The sequence below is a fragment of the Macaca fascicularis genome, chromosome 5 (assembly GCF_037993035.2).
Source record: "Macaca fascicularis isolate 582-1 chromosome 5, T2T-MFA8v1.1".
NCBI classification, from domain to species: domain Eukaryota; kingdom Metazoa; phylum Chordata; class Mammalia; order Primates; family Cercopithecidae; genus Macaca; species Macaca fascicularis.
This window is the reverse complement of record NC_088379.1, coordinates 122,553,673-122,560,854: the sequence shown is the minus strand read 5'-3', so window position 1 is coordinate 122,560,854 and position 7,182 is coordinate 122,553,673. Positions and strand designations below refer to the sequence as shown.

General features: G+C 46.1%; 1 long non-coding RNA gene across 1 annotated transcript; it reads left to right on the top strand.

The window, feature by feature from the left end:
- The first annotated feature begins 1,217 nt into the window (after nt 1-1,217).
- LOC135970985 (uncharacterized) lies at nt 1,218-2,292 on the top strand. Its single transcript, XR_010586962.2, has 2 exons — nt 1,218-1,474; nt 2,112-2,292. It is a non-coding gene; the product is annotated as an uncharacterized lncRNA (long non-coding RNA).
- Nucleotides 2,293-7,182: the final 4,890 nt, after the last annotated feature.

Below are 7,182 nucleotides of genomic sequence, written 5' to 3'. Positions count from 1 at the left end.
AGTGGCCTACCCTCCATGTTGGGTGGCCCCGGGATGGAACATTTGACCTCCCAATTATCTTACAGGTTAAAGCAACAGTGATGGATCCTGGGCCACTCGGACACCCGGACCAGGTGGCCTACATAATTATTTGGGAGGATCTGGTCCGAAATCCTCCCTCTTGGGTGAAACCCTTCCTCCATTCCCCTTCCCCATCCCAATCTACCCTCCTTGCCTTAGAAGCCCCAAAGAATCGGAATCCGGACCCGAATAAGCCAGCCCTCCCAGATGAACCCCAGAGGGACCTCCTCCTTCTCGACCCCCTGCCTCCTCCACCTCAAAACCTCCTTCGGGGACCTCCACCTTATGCTTCACCCTTGCCCCCTGTCTTGTCCCCAGCTCTTTCCTCTACCGCCTCGACCCCTACCCTTTCTCCAACTTCTCCCTCGGCCCCTCCCTCCACCCCGTCTCCTCCTCCAGCCCCGCCCAAACTCACCCCTCGGACCGCCGCCGACACCTCCTCGTCTCCGCTTGCGGCGGACTGAGGACCCAGAAGGCCCTTCCACTTAGCAATCCTCCCTTTTTCCCCTCCGTACTGTCAGTCACACAGTCCAGTACTGGCCCTTCTCTGCCTCTGACCTCTATAACTGGAAGACCCATAACCCTTCCTTTTCCCAAGACTCTCAGGCCCTAACCTCGTTAATAGAATCCATTCTCCTCACCCACCAGCCCACCTAGGATAATTGCCAGCAACTCCTGCAGGTCCTCTTAACCACTGAAAAAGGCAGCGAGTCCTCTTGGAGGCCCGGAAAAATGTGCCAGGACCAGGAGGCCTCCCAACCCAACTTCCCAATAAGATAGACGAGGGATTTCCCCTCACCCGCCCGGACTAGGACTATGAAACGGCACCAGGTAGGGAGAGTCTCCAAATCTATCGCCAGGCTCTGTTGGCGGGTCTCAAAGGGGCAGGAAAACGCCCCACAAATTTGGCCAAGATAAGAAAGAAACCCCTAAGGAAAGGGAAGCCAGGTTAGCGAAGGAACAGATAGAGCGAGAGGATCGTAAAAACCGAGTAAAGGATAAGCATTTAACAAAAATCCTGGCGGCAGTTGTGAGAAAGAAAGGACCAGGGAGAGAGGGAAAGAAGCGGAGACGACCAAAAGTGGAAAAAGACCAGTGTGCCTACTGCAAAGAACAGGCGACTCGCAGAGGCGTTAAGGACGAAAGAGGGCGAGTCCAACTCCCGGGGGGACGGCAGGCCGAGAGCGCGGCGCCCGGGCCTGGCGCCAAGCCTGAGCCCGCGAGACAGGAGGCGGCCCCGCCGCGGGCTCGGCTCCGGCTCCAGCCCCGCCAGCATGGCCGGCCGGACCGTACGGGCCGAGACCCGGAGCCGGGCCGAAGATAACATCAAGAAGGTAATGGCGACCATCGAGAAGGTCCGGAAATAAAAGAAGCAATGAGTGACTGTAGGCGACACTTCCCTTCGTATCTTCAAGTGAGTGCCAGTGGTAAACCCCCAGGAGGAGGAGCAAAGGTGGGCAGGTGGTGGGGCAAAGAGATCCCGTGGCCGGGAACGTCGGGGCAGGGGTGCCAGTCCCCGAGGGGGTGGCCCTCTCATCCTGCTGGATCTCAATGATGAGAACAGCAACCAGAGTTTCCATTCGGAAAGTTCCCTGCAAAAAGGCACAGAGCCCAGTCCTGAGGGCAGCCCCCAGCCCAGCCGCCCTATGTCACCTGCCGGACCCCCAGAAGGGGTCCCTAAAGAGGCTCAGCCCCCACGGCTGGGCCAAGAGAAAATCCCGGGGGCATAACTGCTGGCAGCACTGACGAACCCCCAATGCTGACCAAGGAGGCCCTGGCAATGATCCAGCAGATGCATGCCTGGACACACTTGAGTAATTGAAAGCTAAAATTACTGATTAAAAAAACTGACTTTCTAATCCCAAAGACAAGTACCCTCGTAGAACAAGTGACATCTGCCTATAAGGTCTGTCAGCAGGTAAACGCTGGGGCTACCCGAGTGCCAGAAAGGAAACGAACTCGTGATAACCGCCCAGGAGTCTATTGGGAAATAAACTTCACTGAAGTAAAACCTCACTATGCTGGATATAAGTACTTACTGGTGTTTGTAGATACCTTTTCAGGATGGGTAGAAGCCTACCCCACCCGGCAAGAAACGGCACACATAGTAGCCAAGAAAATTTTGGAAGAAATCTTTCCTAGATTCGGACTTCCCAAGGTAATTGGGTCAGATAACGGGCCGGCCTTCGTTTCTCAGGTAAGTCAGGGGCTCGCCAGGATATTGGGGATTAATTGGAAATTACATTGTGCCTATAGACCCCAGAGCTCAGGACAGGTAAAAAGAATAAATAGAACAATAAAAGAGACCCTTACTAAATTGACCTTAGAGACTGGTTTAAAAAATTGGAGACGCCTCCTATCCTTAGCTCTGTTAAGGGCCCAAAATACGCCTAACCGTTTTAGGCTCACTCCATATAAAATCCTCTACGGAGGACCTCCCCCTTTGTCAACCTTGCTTAATTCCTTCTCCCCCTCCGATCCTAAGACTGAGCTACAGGCCCGGCTAAGAGGACTCCAAGCAGTACAAGCCCAAATCTGGGCCCCCTTGGCAGAACTGTACCAACCAGGACATCCACAGACCAGTCACCCCTTCCAGGTGGGAGACTCTGTCTACGTTAGACGGCATCACACTCAAGGACTAGAGCCTCGGTGGAAAGGACCCTACATTGTTCTCCTGACCAGTCACCCCTTCCAGCCATAAAGGTTGACGGAATCTCCACTTAGATCCACGCATCCCACGCCAAGGCTGCTCCAGAGACGTCCGGATCAACACCACTTAAGACATGGAAACTCCGACGCTCCGCGGACCCGCTCAAGATAAGACTCTCTTGTATCTAACTCCTTGCTTATTGTTTACCCTTCTTCCCTGCGCCGTCTCTAGTATAGTTTTTGACGCTAACCCCCCACCAGCCATTTAGCCTGACCTGACAGATAATTAATTTTAGTAATCAAGAGGTCTTAAATAAGACCTCCGAGAATACTCCTATAAAGACTTAGTTTCCAGACCTCTATTTCAACCTAAAAAAAAAAAAAATAGCAAGAAAGATAAAAGACACAGGCCCCCGGTTTACTGGTCCCACAGGAGTCCTATTAAGGACTCCTCAGGATAGACAAGAATAAAAAGGACAGGCTAGAAAAATGTCCATCAGCCGGAACAGGTTTTATGCCTGTCCCAGATGCAAGACAGAACCAATAAAAAAACTTGTAGAAATCTGACTCACTTATATTGCAAAAACTGGTCCTGTGTAACTACTAATAATAAAAAGTAAAAATAAGCCACAAAACCTTAGTATATAACTATGCCCTTTGTCCGGCCCTGTACCACAACCCGATATTCAGAAAATTGCAACCTGGTTCGCATCAAGTTTAAAGATGCGGCAAAATCTGATAACAGATAAATAACAACAAAATTAATATAAGGTCTCTATTTATACCAGCACAACCCGCCTAAAATTCCCCTCCAAATCAGACTATTAGTCAATCCAGACACTGCCCCTGTTGCAGTAAAGCCAAACCAGGTTTTATTAAAAGCTAGAAAGCCCCCGGTTTCCATATCGGAAAAGCCCCAACTAAAAGCTCCTCAAAGCACTTCCCCGCCCTTAATCTCCCTCACCCTCGCCGACATATTAAGAATTAAGGTAGCGGCTAAAGTTAAGACCAGGACAGCAGCCCTAGTGCATAGTAACCATCATCTGCAACAACTTAAAGTAGCCATAGATAAAAACCTTAAAGCCATAGAACAATCTATCACAAAACTTAAAAAGTCCTTGACTTCTCTGTCTGAAATTATATTACAAAACCGACAAGGACTAGAAATTGTCTTTCTAAAAAAGGGCGGGCTCTGTGCAGCCCTGAAAGAGCAATGTTGTTTTTATGCAGATCATTCAGGAATAGTTAAAGATTCTATGGCAAAACTGAAAAAAAGATTAGACAAGAAAAAAAAAAAAAATCTCAACAAAGTTAGTTTAAAAATTAGTACAACCAATCCCCTTGGCTTAGCACCCTAATCTCCACCATCTTAGGACCCCTCATCCTGCTCACGCTCATCCTGACTTTCAGGCCATGCATACTCAACCACTTACTCACCCTTATTAAAAATAGATTACATGCTATGGTTCTGACCCAACAATACCAGACTCTCAGGACTGAAAAAGAGGCTCAAGATTGAGCCTCTGACACAAAAAGAGGAGGGAATGAAACTAGGCCTCATAAAATTTAGAAACTAGGCCTCATATAGAAAAAATTAACACCAGGTGGCTCTGGATAGGGTCCCACCCTGCCTCAATAGGGTCCCACCCTGATAGGGTCCCACCCTGCCAATTCCGGGAAACAACCTCATGGGGTCCCACCCTGCCAATTCCGGGGGTCCCACCCTGCCTCGAAGTTCCCGGAATCAACAACTCCAGGAAAAAAAAAACCTCATAAGGTCCTGCTCTAACCAATTAGCATAAGACACCTTGCTCAGGCCATAGACAGACCCAATTACCACGCGCCTAAAGCTTTGTTTGAATTTCGCACCCTAAGCTGTGTTTGAACTTGTATTTGCCTATATAAACAACCTGTAACAAGCACTCGGGGTCCCAGGGCCAACTTAGAGCTTGGGACCCTAGCGCGCTAGTAATAAATAACTCTCTGCTGTGAATCTTGTGTCGGTGATCCTTCGCGGCGACCCCTGCCCAGGAGGGAATCGACAGTTCGGTTCCAACACATACACCAAACACCTGAAAAAGAAAACAAAAGCAAATCACAAATTGTAAGAAAAGATGAAAGATCAATAGTTATCTTAATGATATGAGTGCATTGAATTATCCAATCTTGTCATTATAGAGCCTTATATATTTATATCATAGGAAAGTGTGGGGAAAAGAAAGAGAGATCAGACTTTTACTGTGTCTATATAGAAAGAAGTAGACATAAGAGACTCCATTTCGTTCTGTATTTGAGATGCTGTTAATCTGTGACCCTACCCCCAACCTTGTCCTTGCAAGAGACATGTGCTGTGGTGACTCAAGGTTTAATGGATTTTGGGCTGAGCAAGATGTGCCTTTGTCAAACAAGTGCCTGAAGGCAGCTTGCTGGTTAAAAGTCATCACCATTCTCTTAATCTCAGGTACCCAGGGACACGTACACTGCCAAAGGTTGCAGGGACCTCTGCCTAGGAAAGCTAGGTATTGTCCAAGGTTTCTCCCCATGTGATAGTCTGAAATATGGCCTCGTGGGAAGGGAAAGACCTGATCGTCCCCCAGCCTGACACCCGTGAAGGGTCTGTGCTGAGGAGGACTAGTACAAGAGGAAAGAAGGCCTTTTGGTGGTTGTTGGCAGTTGAGATAGAGAAAAGCATCTGTCTCCTGCCTGTCCCTGGGCAATGGAACATCTCAGTGTAAAACCTGATTGTATGCTCTGTTTACTGAGATGGGAGAAAACCGCCTTAAGGCAAAAGGTGGGACTTGCTGGCTGGCGCAATGCTGCTAAAAGGTTTATGGAGATGTTTGCATATGCATATCAAGGCACAGCATTTTCCTTTAAACTTATTCATGTCACAGAGATCTTTATTCATATGTGTTACTGCTGATTTTCTCCCTACAATGATCCTATTATCCTGCCACTCCCTTATCTTTAAGATGGTAAAGATAATTATCAATAAATACTAGGGAACTCAGAGACCGGTGCCAGCGTGGGTCCTCTGTATGCTAAGCGAGGGTCCCCTGGGCCCACTTTTTCTTTCTCTATACTTTGTCTCTGTGTCTCATTTCTTTTCTCAAGTCTCTCATTCCACCTAACGAGAAACGCCCACAGGTGTGGAGGGTTAAGCCACCCCTTCAGGAAAGAAAAGAGAATACATGTTTATTTCATATATCCTTGAAACATAAAGTGATTTATGTTTATATAAAACACAAATATATCTAAGTGTAATTCATACAGAAATATAACTGCAAAATAAATAGCTAAAGTTTTAAAAATGTCTAGCCCCTCTAGAAATTAAATATTAGTCTAAGAAATCAGTGTAACAAAGGAAAACTGAAAATTTGACTACTGACATAATGGCAATGACTGAGTACATTATATGAAAACCAGTTTCCACAAAAGTTGTCTTTTTGGGTTTCTGGTTTACAATATTAGTCACAAAAGAGTAAAACATAAATAAATGCTCAAATTAAAGAGTTATAAAGAAAATATTAAATATAATCCATGGAATCAAAGAGGAAAATTATAGATATTAAAGCTGAAATTAACAATAATTGAAATAGCAATAAAATACAATCAATAAGTCTAGAATTTATCCAGTAGTTGGGACACAATAGAATAAAGCAAGACCTCCTGTGTCTTATGGTGTGGATTTCTATTTTGACTTTGCCATTTAACAGAGATGTGATTTCCTTTTTTTTTTTTTTTTTTTTTTTGAGACGTAGTCTCGCTCTGTCTTCCAGGCTGGAGTGCAGTGGCACGATCTTTGCTCACTGCAAGCTCCGCTTCCCGGGTTCACGCCATTCTCCTGCCTCCGCCTCCCGTGTAGCTGGGACTGAAGGCGCCAGCTCCCACACCCGGCTAATTTTTTTTGTATTTTTAGTAGAGACGGGGTTTCACCGTGTTAGCCAGGATGGTCTCGATCTCCTGACCTCGTGATTCGCCCGCCTGGGCTCCCAAAGTGCTGGGATTACAGGCTTGAACCACCACGCCCAGCCAAGAGATGTGGTTTCTTTTTATGAAGGTTTAATGCCCAGTCCCTCCCCTGTGGAGGAGGGTTAATAGTAATGTCTATTTCTGTACAATTGATGACACCTATTTAACTTTTAACAGAGTGAAAAGTGCAGCTTGCTGTTGGAAAGTATCTGGTTTGTCCGTTCATTTATTTGTTCATTTTCTTTCACTTATTCTTTACTTATTTCTTTTAATTTTTATTTTTAATTACTTGACATATAATTGTACACACTATGGAGTACAGTGTGATGTTTTGGTACGTGGATACAATGTATAAATAATAAATTCAGGGTATTTTATATATCAATTGCCTCTAAGATTTATCATTTTTCTGTGTGTGATGAAAATTTCGCTTCTTTCTTAAAAAATGTTCAGAAATATTTTCTGAGACTCCACTATGTATCAGGCATTGTTTCAGGTACA